The sequence below is a fragment of the Rhinolophus sinicus genome, linkage group LG03 (genome assembly GCF_036562045.2).
Source record: "Rhinolophus sinicus isolate RSC01 linkage group LG03, ASM3656204v1, whole genome shotgun sequence".
Classification (NCBI taxonomy): domain Eukaryota; kingdom Metazoa; phylum Chordata; class Mammalia; order Chiroptera; family Rhinolophidae; genus Rhinolophus; species Rhinolophus sinicus.
The window spans coordinates 195,905,898-195,923,866 of NC_133753.1; positions in this window are offsets into that span (position 1 = coordinate 195,905,898).

Genomic DNA, 17,969 nt, shown 5'->3' on the forward strand with positions numbered 1-17,969 from the left:
CAGCACCCAGTTTCAAAAGATTACTAAACACTTCTGTTTCTATAAAGAATAATTGTAGATGCTGATTAGCGTTTACTAAAAAGGAACATTTTGACATGAACTAGAAAGTTAGAAAATTATGTACAGTAGGAGGGAGATTATGAATACAGGAGTGGGCAGAGAGCCTGCGTGGGTAGCGAGCTGCCGCTTTCTCTCCGTCACTTTGTATTTACATTGCGTTTCTGTGGTGCCACAGACAGGTTCGGGCTCTGACACAACTGTGCACATACACACACACACTCTTTACTTACATTGAGAACAAGGAAATTCATTCATATGATGACAGTTTTACTTCCTCACGAATGCAGTAGTGTTGTGGCCATTGTAAACTCATTTATAACTTTTTATTATTCAACAGGATTAATCTGGGCGCTGCCAGGAAGGACCCTGGTGGCAAAATAATTATGCATATAAATTTGCAAGCCTAAAACAAAATAACATTTCTTTCAGATTCCCTCAAACCATATTCAAATTACCCAACTGCTTGTCAACAATTGATATATGCTACTTAAAAGAACAAAGCAAAGTTCTTTGTTCAAGTACCAACCGATGTAATTTACATTTCTTTAAAAACATCCAATTGTTCAAACTCTCCATTAATTTCCCTAATGAGATCCCACCGACTACAGTTGACTATGCATGTGGTAAGTGCACACACTCACGGCTGCACACAGGTGTGTACTCTACCTGAGGGATCATTTCTCAAATGTGTAACTTGCGGTACTTACTGGTCTCAACCTGAGCCATCTGTTTGTCACGATCATATATTTTTTCACTGTTATTCTGAAATTCCTCTGCTTTCTTGTTTTAGGCAGAATATCTTGTTCCAATTGGTTGGTTACAGGATACAAGTGCTCTCTAATTTAAAAAAAAAAAAAATTGTTTTTTTTACATAATCTAGAGGCAAATGCCTGCTTTACTCTGTACCTCAATGTATTTGGAGATTTAGACTTGACATAGTGCTGGAATTCAGGAATACCATTTGAAAAAACGCTAATAGAGGATAGATAGAATCAGAGAAGCAGGAAAGCCATGTGTGATTTCCAACTGATGTAGGTAAGCTCGCCTGTGACAAGTGTGGCACTTAAGACTTAATCAGAAGGCAAGCACACAGCTCCACAAGCAAGTTTCCCTCCGCGGTACTTAATCCTGATTTCAGTTTCATAGGAAAAGTTTCTTGACATTCACGTGGATTCCTGAGGAATCTTCCTACAGCTTGAAAGTATCATCTTGCTTTTCCCATTTTCCGTTTTTAGATACATGATTTGGAGGGCTTTTGAAGGTGAAGGCAGCTCACCGAGTCATGACTTTCACAGAAAGGAACGAGCCAGCAGCGTCTCATGAGGTAAAAGAGAACTGAGTGTCAGGAGACACTGACTAGTATTTGAAGACTAACTAGCTGTGACTCAGATGCTCAAGGTGAAGACCCAAGAAAAGTGTAAAAGCTAAGGGTGCGTGCAAGAGACATAAAAAGCAGAAGACAGCTGTCAATGGGACCACGGAGAAGCTAATGCTATAAAAAAGGAGAAATTCTCCACAACTAAATGGGCTTCAGGGGAGAACAGCTGGTGCTTTCCTTGGCTGCTTAGAAAGAAAGGGAAGGAGCACTGAGCACCCAAACAGCAGAAATCAGAAGAAAGTATCTGGGATTTGAGGCAACGTGTGAGCTCAGTGAGCTTTGCTCTTTGCTAGCATTTCTCACTGGTATGCCATGGAATGTCAGGGAGGTTTTCTGCAAGAACACATCACGTTTTAGTTTGTGAAGCATTACCCATCCTCATTTCTCTGCCCCTGGAGGTCAACAGCATGACTGAGATGGGCTTCCAGGGCTATTCTGAAGTCACAGGAAGAATCAAGGCAGGAGTGAAGGGAGGATTGTAATGTGGTGGGTTGGACAGGCCTCAAGTTGGAGCCAGACGGTCAAGTTTTACCCTCCTCTTTTGCCTTTGCTGGCTGATTGGCTCAATGACTAACTCAGTAGTTTTACAGCTATTTACTGAGCATACCAAGTGTCAGTCACCATTTTGAAATGCTCAGGAGGGTTACAATTTAGCTGGGAGCTTGGGAAAATCACATAAACTCTCAGAACCTGAAAATCACATAGAATCTTTTCATCTGAAAAATGGAAATTAAGTGACTGAATCCTCTGGGTAGCCAGTATGGGATAAACACTGTAGATGTGCTAAAATAATAATTATGGTAAATAATGAGAAATAATTCTACGTCAGGCACTGTGCTAAATGCCCTATTAATCCCTCCTTACTTCTAAAACCACCATATGGAAACAAGAATGACCTGGGAAGATTTTCTGAACGTTCCCTCCTTCCCCCAGCACAAGGTGCTGTGTGCACACTCAGTTTCCTGTAGGACTGGCCCTGTGGCCCCGTATGACAGAGAGCAAGTGCACAGTGACCCCAGCAGGGGCAGAATGCCCTGGTACCTCCAGGTGTCCTCCGGCCCCAGAATGCCTCTGCGAGAGGCAGAGAGAATGGAGGGGCCAGGGCCCAAAGCCCTGCTGCAGAGCAGACTCCCAAGTCAGGTTGTAGATTCGCTCTAAGCTCCCTTCCAACTTGAAGATTCTGGAATTTTCCATATATAAAGCACACTTATAGCACACTGTGGGGGCAGAGCCCCAAAAAGAAGTTTCCAGGCTCTCGGCCTCACATAGACAGGTGCCTGGCTCAGGTAGTAAATGGCCATCAACTGTGATTGCATGGCCATCAGCTGTGGCTAGTTGGCCATCAGCTGTAACCAGTGAGCCATTGGCCACTAATATAACTGCTGTGGCTACGCTAGCAGAGAGAAGGGGAAAGAGAAGAAGAATGGGGGCTAGCAAGAAGATGGTGGCTGGGCTGGCAAGCGTGGATTGCAGTTAGGATGGCTGGTTTGCGGACAGTGTGGATCCAGCCTCCAGTGAGAGTATAGTGCCGCCAGAGAGAATATAGTGGTATGACTCCCCTACCTATGGCTCCATGGGTGTTCCTTTTTGGCCTCACCATATCCTGCGTTATGTGGGGAGCGGGAGCAGAGACCCCGCAGGCCTCCCCGCACGACACACACCTACTCAGGTGATGTGAGGGTAGAACTTGTGCACCAATGACTGTTGGACACCTGTTAGGTGCCACACTAGACCATCTGGGGATCTGTTCAGGGGCCTCTGACCAACTGCTCCAGCCCCAGCCGTCACCCCCACGCTGCTCTGTCTGTGTGGTCTCCAGCCAGCTTCTATGGACACAAGCTAACAGCCCCATGCTTCGTGGGAGGGCCCCATATCTTGTTGGCCTCCTGCCTCAGCGTTTCCCCAGACACACTGATGGCCAGTCCGGAGGCACAGGGGTGGGGAATGGAGGAGAACATTTTCACCAATGAGGGAGGGAGCTGAAGGCTGATTGTTCCTCTTTCCTTCCACAGAAAGTCTTCCGAGAAGTAGTCGTTGATTCAGCCTCTGGGAAGATGGACCCACACATTCCAGTCAATGGCTGTACTAAATAAAAATAGGGGTTTGTTTGAAATCACATCTTCATGTTGCCTCACTCCTGCTCCCTAGATTGCATTTTTTATTAAGTACTAACACCGTGTCTTAGGCTCTGCTCTCTGAGGCCAAAACTCTGTGCATCCTCTTGAAAAGATGTTAGGTGGAGATGGAAAAGCACAACTGAAGGACGCTGGGGACATGCAGGAGAAGGTGATTAACTCTTGCTGGGACATTAGAAAGACGTCGCAGGAAGGATCGGAAGCTGAGTCAGAATTGCAGGTGGACATCAGCATCCAAGAAGAGGAAGACCACGATTCGGGGTCCTGTATGTCACAGCTGGGACCATGTGAAGCAGGAGATGGTGCCTGTACTCTCTTTATGTGCCCCAAAACGTAACCGGTGAAGGTTAGCTGCTAAGAAGTAGAGCTGACTTTACAGCTCCCAGGAGACTGGGGTGTTTCCTGGTACCCACACGATGTGTGGCCTTGTCCCCAGAAGCAGCCTGTGGAGGTTTGCAGGGGCAGCTACAGATCTATGGGGCGTTAGGGTCCTCACGATGGTTAGAAAGTTCCAGGTCGGTGTTAGCACTTTTTAATACCTTTACATTCTTGAGTCTGCATCTGGCCGATGGCTTGTGAGTCCCCAGGGAGGACGATGAACATGGGAGCATGACACACGTGTGCGTCTGTTCTCACACATTGCCTCCTTAGAGGGAGGTGGGCTAGACGTGATGTCTCAGCGATTGGCCGTCTTGTCCTAAAGCCCAGCTAAACTCTCCTAAACTTTAAGACTTTGCAGGGAGAGGGAAGGCTGCCGAGAACCTTTTGAGTGATGAAGACTTTCTGCCTGGCATTGTGCCCCAGAGGCAGGCCGTCCTCCTCACAACAGGGATCAGAATGGTGAGCTTGTGACCAGGGTAACAGAGGCGGGTTGGTAGCTGTGGACGGTGGTCACCACGGTGACTTCCTACCACTGGGAGCCAGGTTAGAACTGTTCCTACATAAAAGAGACCCCAGGAGGTTCTTAACACTGCTGCTCAGTGCTTTCATTTGCTGAGACTGGCTGTGGATGGGGATGTTATAGCTGCGGGCCAGGTGGAAACATAACTGAAATCAAAGACCAGGCCATTGGCCTTGGGGAGTTTCCAGGTGAATGCGGCAGCCATTCTTTTTGTTTCAAGGATGAAGGTCGCTTTCCGCTCCAGTCTCTGCTACTGAATTATAAATAATAGGCTCTGCTGGTGCACACTGAATCTCAGAGCTGGAGTGAGGATTTCTTCCTGAGGGGCCATATGTCTCTGCAAATTGTATGAAAATATTTTATGTTCCCCATGCTATCCCCATCCCTGGGAGACTTTCCATACATTTTCAGATTCTCAAAGGGGTCTGTGAGCCCAAAAGGATGAGTAACCATTGATTTAGAAAACAAAAAAAGGGCATTGCTGAATCTGACCATGACCTCAATTTTCCTCTAAACTACAATTCAAAAAGAATTGTGATGGCCCTTAGTCTACTGTCAATCTGCCTCTGTGTGTGTGTGTGTGTGTGTGTGTGTGTGTGTGTGTGTGTATTTTTAGCAAAACTAATTTTCTCTGAATTGGGGAAACAGGGCTCCCTTGGGCATGTGTCTGTCAAGTCACTGACTTCAAAAGAAAATTATTTTTATTGTCTAAATATAAACACAAAGATTTAAACTTACTCCCACAGTCAGATAACTTAGTGAGATACCAAAGCAACGAACCCAGGAATAAAACATTAATTCTTGATCTCAGTGTATCTTGCCGTTTATTAGTAGAGAATGTACGAGCAGGAAGTACAGGGTTCTTCGCAGTCCGAGTGTGGCCAAGCCCCCACGTAGGCATGCTGCTCTTCCATCTTCCTGTCTCTCGAGCTTTTGTGCTGCATTGTGTAGTCACTGCAGCAGACTGTAAATGATGTATGAAATTAAAAAAAAAAAAAAATCCCATATCAGGGAACTCAGCCAGACTCTGCGTTCATGGCTATTTTTGCTGCTGATGTTCAGCCGTGGCTGGGAAAGCAAAGCCTACAGAGAGAGGTACTACCACTAGGGACCCTAAGCGATACTTTAAAAAAATCAATATTGCTCTTCCTTCTTCCTCTTCCTTACCCATCTCAGAGGAAGAATGTTAAACAAAATATTTTGACAGAAACAAACATGTTAAATAAATCAGCTCAGTTGTCCTTTAAGCCAGGTTCTGAACCATCATTTAGGAGGTGGGTTCTCTACCTCCTTGAAATGAGGGGGTGGCCCATCACCTACTCCCCTAGTCCCACACTTGACTTCAGCGTAGACCAATGGCCTACAAATGTCTGTGATCATGCATCACTAGCTGTCAAACATTTTGGAGCACACGCCCTGCATATGTCTATGTGCTTTATACTCCAGTATAGCATCACGAGTCCATGCCTCAAGGCAATGTATAGACTCCGAGCAAGGTCATTAATTAACAACGGTAGATATAAATCCTTCTTAAAAATAGACTTCTCAATAAATTAAAATGATTTGGTTGGCCAAATTTGCAGTTGCGTAAGTGATTATGTTGCTTTTTAATTCAACACATATTTATTTAATTCTCATCTGTCTTCCCTCAGTAGAAGGTAAGTTCTGTAAGAGTAGGGAACTACATCTGTTTTGCAAATTGTACATGGTTAAAAGATGTGTAAAGTTTAAGTGGGCTGACCTTTTGGTCGTTCCTGGGAAAGTTTCATTGAGAAGGTGATATTGGTATACAGTCTTAGAGGAGGAACCGTGCAGACAGGTTCACACACAGAGAAAATAGCACATGCATAATATTTTAGCAGAACAAGTTACTTGACAAAAAAATCTTACCCTGAGAGTAAGCAGCAGCTCTGCTCATGTTTTGCTGTTCACTTACACTTTTATTTCTTTGGATGAACTGTCCAGGAGTGCAGTGGCTGAATCCTATGACCGTTGCAAGTTGAAGTATTTAAGAAACTTCCAAAGCGCTTTTCACAGTGGTTTTGACATTCCAGTTCCATCACACACTCTCCAACACTTGTTACGGTGAGCTTTTAAAACTGTAGGCATTTTGATAGTGGTATCTCATTGTGGTTTTAATTATCTGATGAATAGTTGTGTTAACATTTTTGCAGGTGTTGACTTGCCATCAGTGCATCTCCTTCAGTGAAATATCTGATCAAATGGATGTTCAGATCTTTTGCTAACTTTTTAATTGGCTTCTTTATATGCTTATGGTTATGATCTGAATGTTTGTGTCTCCTCAAAATGTATTGTTAAAATCCTAACTCTAAATGGGATGTGTTAGTAGGTGGAACCTTCCGGAGACTTAAACATGAGGGTAGAGCCCTCATGAATGGGATTAGTGCCCTGACAGAAGAAGCACCCCAGAGCTGCCTCACACCTCCTGCCACGTAAGGACACAGGGAGAAGTCTGTGACCTGGAAGAGGGCCCTCACCCACCCATGTCGGTTGGGGGCACAATCTTGGACTCCCAGCCTCCAGACTGTGAGAAGTAAATTTCTGTTGTGTGCAACCCACCTAGTCTGCAGTATTTTGTTACAGCAGCTTGAACATACTAAGACACTTATCGTTAGTTTTGAGTGTTCTTCATAAACCCTGGATGCAAGTACTCTTTCAGGTATATGATTTGAAAATATTTTCTCCCAATCTGCAACTTCTCTTTATTCTCTTAACAGTGATTCCAAGGGCAGACATTTTTAATTTCGATGAAGTCCAATTGAGCAATAGTTTCCTCCACAGAGGAAATGTTGTATTAAAGAAATCCTTGCCTAACTCAAGGTCGCAAAAATTTACTTCTACATTTCCTTCCAGAAGTTTTTCAGTTTTAGTTTTTACACTTAGGTCTATGGTCCATTTTGAGTTCGTATCTACATGTGGTGCAAGGTAGAGTTGGAATTTATTTTGTTACATATTAATATCCAAATAAATGTTCCAGCACTGTTTGTTAAAAAGATAATTATTTATCCATGGAATTGCCTTTGCACCATTGTCAAATTGTTCTATTTGTCTATATTTACTGTTCTATTTGTCTATATTTACACCAATACTATACTCTCCTTGTTACCGTAGCTTTATAATAAGGCATGAAATCAGGTAATATTAATCCTCAGCTGTTCTTTTTAAAAGTTATTTTCTGTATTCCTAGTCCTTTGCATTTTCACATAAGTTTTAGAATCAATTTGTCAATTTCTATCAAAAAAAAAAACAAGGCAGCTGGAATTTTGATTGCCATTGCTCTGATTCAATTTCGTGGGAATTAACATCTTAACAGTATTGAGTTTTCTGACCCTCATATATGATATATATGACCCTCTATTTATTTATTTCTTTTTGCATTTCTCTCAGCAGTGTGTTGTAATTTCCAGTGTACCAGTCTTTCATATCTTTGGACAAATTAATCCTCAATTATTTAATTTTTGATGTTATCGTCAACATATTATTGCTTTAATCTAAATTTATTTTTTTTAATTACATTTATTGCGGTGACAATGGTTAGTAAAATTACATAGGTTTCAAGTGTTTTAATCTAAACTTCCAATTCTTTGTTGCAAATATGCAGAAACACAGTTGATTTTAGTATATTGATTAGTACTCTGCAAACTTGTTAAACTACTTATTGGTCCCAGTAAGTTTTTTTAATAGATTCTATTAGCTATCCTACATAGATGATCACGTCACCTGTGAATAAAAATGGTTTTACTTCTCTTTTCCCAATATGGCTGTCTTCTGTTTTACCCCTTTACTCAATTGTACTGGCTAAAACCTCCAGTATAAGGCTGAATGGAAGTTTTGAGAGCAGATGTCATTGTCTTGTTCCTTATCTTTGGGAAGAAGCAGTTAGTCTTTTACCTTTAAGTATGATTTAGGTATTATTTTTCATAAGTTATCTTTATCAGTCTGAGGAAGTTTGCTTTGATTTCTAGTGTGTTGAGAGAGTTTTTATCAGGAAGTTTGCAGGATTTTGTCAAAAGTTTTGCTGTGTGTAGTTAGATAATCTTAAGACTATTCTTTCTTAGTTTGTTAATAGGACGAATTCCATTAACTGATATTTGAATGTCAATCCAAACTTGCATTCCCGAGATAAACCAGCTTAGTCGCGAGCATTTCAGTATATTGGATTCTATTTGTAACAATTCTGTTTAGAATTTTCACTAGGGATATTGGTCTGTTGTTTTCTTGTAAAGCCTTTACCTGGTTTTGGTGTAAGGGTATTGCTGACCTCATAAAATGAGTTGGGAACTATCCTCTCATTTTCAATTTCTGGAAGAGTATATGTGGAATTGGTACTATTTCTTCCTTACATTCTTCATGGAATTCACCAGTGAAATCATTTAGGCCTAAAATGTGTGTGTGTGTGTGTGTGTGTGTGTGTGTGTGTGTGTGTGTGAAAGTTTATAACTCAGATTTAAAAATTTAATGGACATAGAACTATTCATGTTATTTTTTGTTGAGTGAGCTTTGATAGTTTGTATTTTTCAAGGGATTTGTCCATTTCATCCAATTTTTAGAATTTATTGGCGTAAAGTCAATCATTATATTCTCTTGTTATCCTTTTAATATCCATAGAACTAGTAGGGATGCTACCTCTTTTATTCCCAACATTGCTAAAATGTATCTCTGTCATTCTTTAATCAGTCTGACTACAGGTTTACCAATTTTGCTGATATTCTCAAAGAACTAACTATTGATTTCATTGATATTCTCTCTTTTTTTTTTTAGTTTTATGTTTTCTTGATTTTTGCTCTGATCTTATTATTTCTTTTCTCATACTTACTTTGAGTTTCATTTAATCTTTTTCTAGTTTCTCAAGATGGAAACTTAAGTCCTTTATTTGAGAATTCTTTTCTTGCTATTGATATATAGAGCTGAATAGGCCTTCCTCTAAGCACTGCTTTAGCAGCATTCCACAGATTTTATTATATAGTGTTTTCATTGTAATCCAGTTCAAAATGTTCTTTAATTTTCCTTTTGATTTTTTGTTTGAAGCTTGAGTATCATTCACTTTCCAAATATCCAGGGAGTTTCCACAGATCTATCTGCTTCTGATTTCTAATTTAATTCAGTGTGGTCAGAGAACATACTTTGTAGGAATTTGATTCTTTTAAATTTATTGAGATTTGTTTTATGGCATTGAATATGATCTAGCCTGGTAAAAATTTTGTAAGCATTTAAAAGAAAACATATCATGCTGTTTGTTGGGTGGGTTTTTCTATAAATGTCAGTGAGGTTAAGTTGGTGGAAAGTGTTGTTTAAATTCTTTAATCTTTGCTACTTTTCTGTCACCTTTATCTATAAATTATTGAGAGAGATACTGCAATACTCAAGTATGATAGTGGATTTCTCTTTTCCTCCCACTTTTCAATAGGTGGTCTTTCCTGATTCATTGCATGCTTGGTGATCATTCACTGGATGACAGACATTTTGAATTCTACCTTGTTGGTTCCTGGATATTTTTGCGTTGCTTCAAATGTTCTTGAGCTTTGTTCTGAGGCACAGTTAAGCTGCTTGCAAACAGTTTGATCCTTTGGGTTTTTCAGACAGGACTGAAACAAAGCTCAGTTCAGGGATAGTTATTCCGTTCTGTGGAGGCAAGACGCTGCTCACGACCCAGCTGAAAATACCCTGTCCAGTGTCCTGTCGCTGAGGAGGCTTTCCAGGTGCTGGCTGATGGCAACAGGTCCCACCCGGGCCTGTGTGAGCACCTGCTCACTAATCCTGTTGGGTGGTCCTCTCCTGGCCTTGGTAGTGTCCTTAGACCCAGGAGTTGATCAGTTCATAGCTGAATATTTGAGGGAGGCCCTCTGGGGCTTGGCGAGTGTAAAGCTCACCTCACCCGTTTCCCGCCTGCCAGGATCATATCCTTTATCGCCTGACTTCTAGTGTCTTAAACACCATCATTTCCTAAGTTGTGTCCATTTTTGTTTGTTTGTTTCACGGGAAAAGGTGTAGTCAGTCCCCGTGGTTGATTTCACATTGGCCAGACGTGAAAGTGGAGCATCTGAGTCTTTATGGAGGTGTGTCTGGGAGGGGTCCTTGAATCCAACTGTCTGCCCATTGATTCTGCTAACAGGAGACTGGAACTCTGCTCTCTGGACTAGTGACTGCCGAGATAGAACCGGTATCTCTGTGTGTGTATTTTTGAAGCCAGTTTTTCTATTTTGTAAAATATTGCTAAGTAAAATTAAGTAATACAACCTTGAAATCTACTCATTTTGGCCCATTTAAGCTGCAGAGCATGGCGATAAAGCCAGCATGTGAGTGGGGTACCATTGCCAGAGACATTTGGCTGTGGCTCTTCTCAGGAGACCTATCCATCAGCAGTGACGTGCAGACAGATGAAGGGCTCAATTAGAGACCCGCTATTAAACATTAGGGATGGCTACTTCCTTTCTAATTATAATTTAATACAAAGAGAAGCTCTTAAATGTCCTTCTCATGGTCCAATGGCTTATCTTATTTACCCCCCTATGGCCCCACATCTGACTTTGAAAGCATTTCTGTGGATAAGCCCAGACTGAGACCTCTTTCTTTTATGGATGCTCCAATCAGATTCACTGAATGTAATAACACATCACTGATAAAATCATCAGAAATGCAATAAAAGGATTCACAGGAACCACTGGTACCTCTTCAATTGTCCAATCGCATTATATCCATGTTCATATTCTGAGATACAGAGACTTTGTGTTCTGTTTCTAAATCTGATTGGACATAAGGAAGATAGAGAAGGCATTTGGTCAGCTTCTCCATGGAACAGGACCCAAAAACATGTCTCCACTCTGCTAGGCAAAGAGACGACTCGCCTCTATACAAAACATTTGCTTTACTACCCCTAATTTTCAAAGATCAAGATGACGGACTATCGGATTTGTTTTCATTCAGGATTCTCCCCTTGGCTCAGGATTGAATATAAACTCCCCACAAAAGCACCACAACACAACTAAGATATTGTTTTTTCTCTATCAGTTATAACTTTATTTCAAGGCTTTGAAAGCAAATATTCTGTTAATATAATCCCTCTTCTACCAAAGTATTTTCTACAAGTTGTGAGAAACAGCGCTGGCTAGGTAATAAGTCCAATGCCTGCACTAATTTCCTCTTAATAAATTCATATGGGAACATTAGTAGCAGGACTGGCCAATTTCATCTTCATCTCCTAGAATTTGTAATGCTTGAATTCCTATCTTCAGAGCCCATTTTTCACCAACCCATAGCTTTACTTGCTGGCATTTTCTGCCCCTGAGTTGAATTAATGAAATCTCTGTCGTGGAAAATGACCTTCAATAAATATGGTTTCTCCCTTTCAATCTTCTTATAGTTTAATAGAAAGTGTCCCTGCATGATGCTATTAAATGTGTGTGGTTGGACTGAGGAGGAAAAATATTTTAGAAAATGAGGGCAGTTACACAAGTAGTGTTTTGAAAAATTGAGATGTAATTAATACACAAGATAATACAGTTTTCCAAATTTTGGCAATTGTATAAAGCAGTATAACCATACTCAAAACAAGGTACACAATATTTCCATCCTCCCAGAAAATTCTATTGTACTCCTTTCCAGTAGGCCTTCCCCTCCCAATTGGCTCCAGTAACCACAATCTTATTTTTATCACATTTTTGTTTTAACTGTATTTGCATGTCATACAAGTGAAATCATGCAGTATGTACTCTTTAGTGAGATTTATCAGCATCATTGCATACATAAGTAGTTCACTCTTTTTCTTATTGATGATTCTCCATCTTATAGGTATAACACAATTATTTATTTTTCTGTAAATGGATATACAGATTTTTTTTTCCAGTTTCGGGTAACCATACACTTTCTTATAGAAATCTTGTTGACACAGGTTTCTTTTTTTTTAAGGGTGGCGTGGGTGGTAAATACACTGGAGTGGAATCACCAGCTATTTAGTTTGCTCATGTATCTATCTCCAGTCAGGGCCTGGGTCAGTGAGGCAGTTCATTTCGACTCCATGCAAAATGCAATGTCAACTGCATCTCGAAAGCTGGAGTGTCTTTCGTCTGGAGGCTAAAATGATCAGATGACCCTTTCACTTCCTCTCTGCTGTCTGGTGGCTGATGTTGGCTGGTGGCCAGGACCTTAGCTGGGGCTGACGTCCAGAACATCCCTTGAGGATGCGTGGCTTCCTCACAACAAGACAAATGCTCCCAAAGAAAGTGCTCCAGGAGTAAAATGCAGACACGCACGACATTTTATGACCTGTTCCGAAGTCACATCGTGTCATTTCTGCCATATTTTATTGTTTGAGGCAAGGGGTGGGGAGCTAGGACTAACACCCTATCACTCAATGGGAATATTGTCAACATCAGATTGTAAGAACGACATGTGGCATACGGTGTCTTTTGTTAATCTTTGGAAAACACAATCTGCCATAGAGGTTTGAGAGGTATCCTCTTTCCACAGGCAATATGTACCCAAGACCGCAAAAATATTTATATCCTTTACCCCAATCATCCCACTTGGACATTATCCTAAGGAAATTATGACACTAACACTCAGATTCATATGTAAAGATATTTGTAACAACATTAGTAACAATGGAAACAATTCAAAATCGATTAGAAAAGATGCAAATGCAAATATAGGAAGTTATTTCAGGTCGTGGTTTGAAAGTATTCCTAGGACCTCTCTGAAGTTCTTACTTACAAGTGATGGAATCCAATTCCCTTCCCCTTGAGTGTGGAACGGACCTAAAGAGTCACTTATACTCAACATAATAGGCAGGGGGTGATTTGGGTGACTCTGGAAACTATGCCATGCACGCCACTGAGATTTACTCCTTGCTTCCTCTTATAGCTCTTATGATGCATGAAGCCACCTGCTATACAATGAGGAGAGGTCCACATGGTGAGGAGTTGAGGCCTCCTGCCAACAACCGTGTGAGGGAGCTATCTTAAAAGTGGATCCTCCAGCCTCAACCGAGCCTTCAGATGACCACAATACCACCCAGCATCTTGACTGCAATACAAATTCAGTGCTCTGTCTCCCGTGTGGAGACTATGAACCAGAACAAGTCAGCTAAGCTGCAACCCGATTCCCAATGCTCAGAAACTGTGTGAGATGATAAATGTTTTTGTTTTAAGCTTCCAAATTTTTGGAATAATTTGTGACATAGAAATAAATAACTAATAAATTTTATAACATTCCACTCAAAAGAATGCCATAGAGCTATTAAACCAATATTTTATGAGATTAGTCTATGATATGGAGATAGACTCACAATATTTGTAGTAACACAAGCTGACCAATTCAAATATGTAGTACAGTCTCAATTTACTTTTAAAATATAAATCTACACAAAGACAGAAAGATTGAAAGAAGAGAAAATTTAATAGTGGATCATCAGATTGTTATAACAGTAAAGCTTTATTCTTTCTTACTTGGACTGAAATGGAATCCCACTTATTAGCTGTGCAATAATATTTTGATTGTACAAACAATTATTAAGTCTCTAATGCTGTTTCCTCATTTATATAATGTTGCTAATATTTCCTATTTCATGAGGCTTGAAGAGAAATAATGTGTATAAAGCACTTAGTCTCCAGATTGTAGCAAATACTTAAAAATGTTAGATCATTTTTATTATAATCACAAGTTTCTTTCTGTAACACAAATTTTCTAAAACACATGTGCATTATCTTTATAATGATTCAAAGTACTCTTACAGTATTTGCTACACTCTAACTTTTTGGCACCTTGTGTTTGAAGTTCTGCAGCTCTTGGCTGACAGGGTCCGAGCCTCTGAAGAAAACTTCTAGAGTTGGGCGGACTGTCGCTCCCCTTTTACCCAAGTCCTTGGCACACAAGGGAGACCCTGGAAAAACTCATCACACTGTTAGCCCGGGAGCAGTGGCAGCCGGAGACAAGTCCACCTGTGCACAGCACAGTTGCGTCCGCAGTCCTCAGATGACAGGACCCAGCAGCTATTTCTGGAACTTGAAGACGATACAGTCAATGATACCCCCTTTCAACAATGTCCTGGGCTGGGGGGACCATTTCTACACGTTTCCAAAAGGAAGTGTTCCAGGAGGAAAAGGCAGAAAGGCACGACATTTTAGGACCTATTTGGAAGTCACGTCGTATCATTTCTGCCATATTGTAGGGCAAGGCGTTTCTCCCGTGAACTTCATTAGACCTCATACACTTGGTGTGAATATTCCTGGAAACGGACCTCAGCCTTTATTCTCGTATTTAGAAATTCTTCCATGTGGAAGGTCACCCATGTTCATCAATACTGTTGTATGAAAAGGACATAATATTAACCCTTTGGCCGTCTTTTAATCAGAGATAGGAGATCACGGATGTGCAAATCACACTTACCTCCCAAATTTATAAATCAAACTTCTCATAATTATTTTTAAAAATAAAAATTGTGAAGAAGCAAACCTTGAGCCTCATATTATAGATGTGGAGAAACGCTAGTTAGATTTCCTGGGGAAATTCAATTTTAGGATTGCAATTTTCAAAACAAAAATAAACGAGCAGAAAATATACACATTGCATACTGATTACCATTTATCCGTCTGAAGCAGGGACAACACACATTTTAAACATCTTCCCTTGTGTGCTATGGAACCCCATGCGCACTTTGGGGTGACACTGAATCCACTTTTCAGCAATAATGAGGATGTGACAGAATTGCTTTTCGTCCTCCAGGGGACAGCCCGGAGTCCCAAATCATGCTCTCCGTGTGCATATGGATTGACATTTATTCCTGCTTTATCCGTTTTTCTTCCAATCCACTGAGTTCAAAAATGCCTGGCTGAAATGAAGATCCTCGGTATCCCCAACAGGATCTCGCGTTTAGTAAGCCTGTTAAAAAGCAAAATACCACATGCAAACTTGCTCCTGAGTTTTAATGACTGCTGGTTTTACTAGCACTAGTGACTACTCCTCATTTCTGATCTTGTCTTGTCCCCACTTATGTGCGGACTCTTCTAGAACTCTTCAGGGGATAACGTACAATTTAAAACATGCAAATATAGAAATAGAATTATTTTATGTCATGGTGTGAATTTCACTTTTCTACATCAAATGTACTTAGTCTCAGCAGTATTTCAAAGATTACATAATGTGATCTGCATCATATTATAAATGTCTTTCCGTGGACCAGACCGTGGCCAATCTTCTCCAGACATCTCCATGTTATCTTGGTATACGCTCATTTATTTTCAATGTCCATCTAGTGAGGTTTGTTTTACTTTTCCCATTGGAAATGAAATACGTGAATGTAGATCTCACTGAGTGTGGTTTTCTTCTTTTAAGAGTCAAATCTCTAATTTTGCTAACTTTTACTCACTTTTCAATGTCTTCAAAAGTTGTTTATCATAGTTTACACAAAGTTTATAATTATCATTGACTGGAGTGTTAGTCTAATACAAGAAATTCCTCTAAGAAGGAATTCTAAAAAGGAATTAAGAGGCATATCTTTTTAATATAGTTTTCATCATATAATATTTCTGCTTTATAAGTGTAGCAATTGTATTATTATAAGAAATACAATCAATTCTCATTATTCTCATAACTGTAGTTATGTTCAATGAAGTGGCCATAAATACTGGACTAGTGAATACTGAACAGTCCTGCTAGGGGAAATAGAGAATTTTGTTCCTGTGAGCCTACAGTTTCATCAGTCAATCAATCCATATGTAATTTGTTTGTGTTTCTGTTAAAGACGCCTTATTTGATATATACTGTTGATTCATTAACACTGAACTCATGGCCAGCAGCACTATAACTTAGGCCTAAACAAAGCTTACCTAACTCACATATTAACTCTGTCAGGCACCTCATAGCCTTTTTGAGTTGAGGAAGACAGACAGCACATCTACATTGTGTTTGGGGGTCATTTTAAATGGCAGAATCATCAACAAAATGCAAAAACATGATGCAAAATAGACCACAAAAAGAACCCTTGTTGACAGTTGGAGAGCAAAACGAGAAGGCAGAATGCTGTCTCAGTAGACCATGAAAGTGCTGCAAGTATTGATTTGGAGGTTATAAATACATTTTAGTGAGTTCAGTTTTATTCTAGACTTAATTTTTCTCTTATGCTTCATTTTGGATACTTGCTATTGGTATATTCAAATTCATTTTTACGATATTTAATTTTTTGTTAATACCATCCAGTGAAATTTTCCAACACCTGAAGTGGAGGATGCTTTTGAATACATGTGAATTTTCATATATATATAAAACATGTTTTCATCTCTGCAAGTTACAGCAGGTATTTCTTTATATCTTCAACTTTTCTTCTCATTATATTAATATTTTCTGAGCATGTTTAAATACTGGTTTAAAGTCTTTGTGTGCTAATTTATAATCTTTCTTTTTTCTGGGTTTGTTTGTACTGGGTTATTTTTCTCCTGGTAATGGGTGGAACACAGTTTCTTGGTTCTTTTCTAGTAATTCTTAGTTAGACTCCAGACATTGTATATTTATGATTCTGAGTTCTGAATATTATTTTATTGCCTGAAAGTGTGTTGAATGTCGGGAGGCATGGAAGTAGGCACTTATGCAACTTGTAGATCAGATTGAATCTTTTGCAGCTTGGTTTAATATCTATATCTATCTATCTATCATCTATCTATCTATCTATCCATCCATCATCATCTGTGTCTATATCAATATCTGTATCTATACCTATTTATATCTAGAGGAGCCTTTACTCTAGGGCTATTTTATCCTCACTTCCTTTTGGTTGACTTCTAGATCCTTCCTGATTTTCTGAGATCTTTGCCAAATGCCCTGTGTGTTCAACAAGATGTCCATACTTGCTGGTAGGAACTCGAATGATCCTCACTACCCTGTGGGGATTTTTTATTTTACTTGGTAATTGTTCTGAATCCGGCAGTTATTTTTCCAGGATCAAGGACTTTCAGCTCTTTTCATGAACAGATGAGAATTCAACCAAAGACTGAAGGGGGCACTTTCTCCCTTCACTCTGATATTTGGTCTTGTAAACTCTAGCCACCTCTGCCCCTTCCAAGTGCAACCCTCATCTATTCAGTTCAGTAAGACTACAGTGCTCCCCTGGGGTTTCCCCTCCCTGAACTGAAGTTTAGATATTGACTGCAGGCAAGAAGCATGATTGGGCTCACTTGTTCATTTCCTTCTGTCAGCGATCAGAGTTCTACGTTGTCTATTCTCCCATATTAAACTCTCTCTCTCTCTCTCTCTCTCTCTGTCTCTCTGTCTCTGTCTCTGTCTGTCTCTCTGTCTCTCTGTCTCTCTGTCTCTCTGTCTCTCTCTGTCTCTCTGTCTCTCTGTCTCTCTGTCTGTCTCTCTCTCTCTCTCTCTCTCTCTCTCACACACACACACACACACACACATATTATTTCATATCTTTTGTCTAGTTCTTATTTCTAGGTGTTTATGGCAGGTGGGCACATCCCACACCAGTTACCTTTAT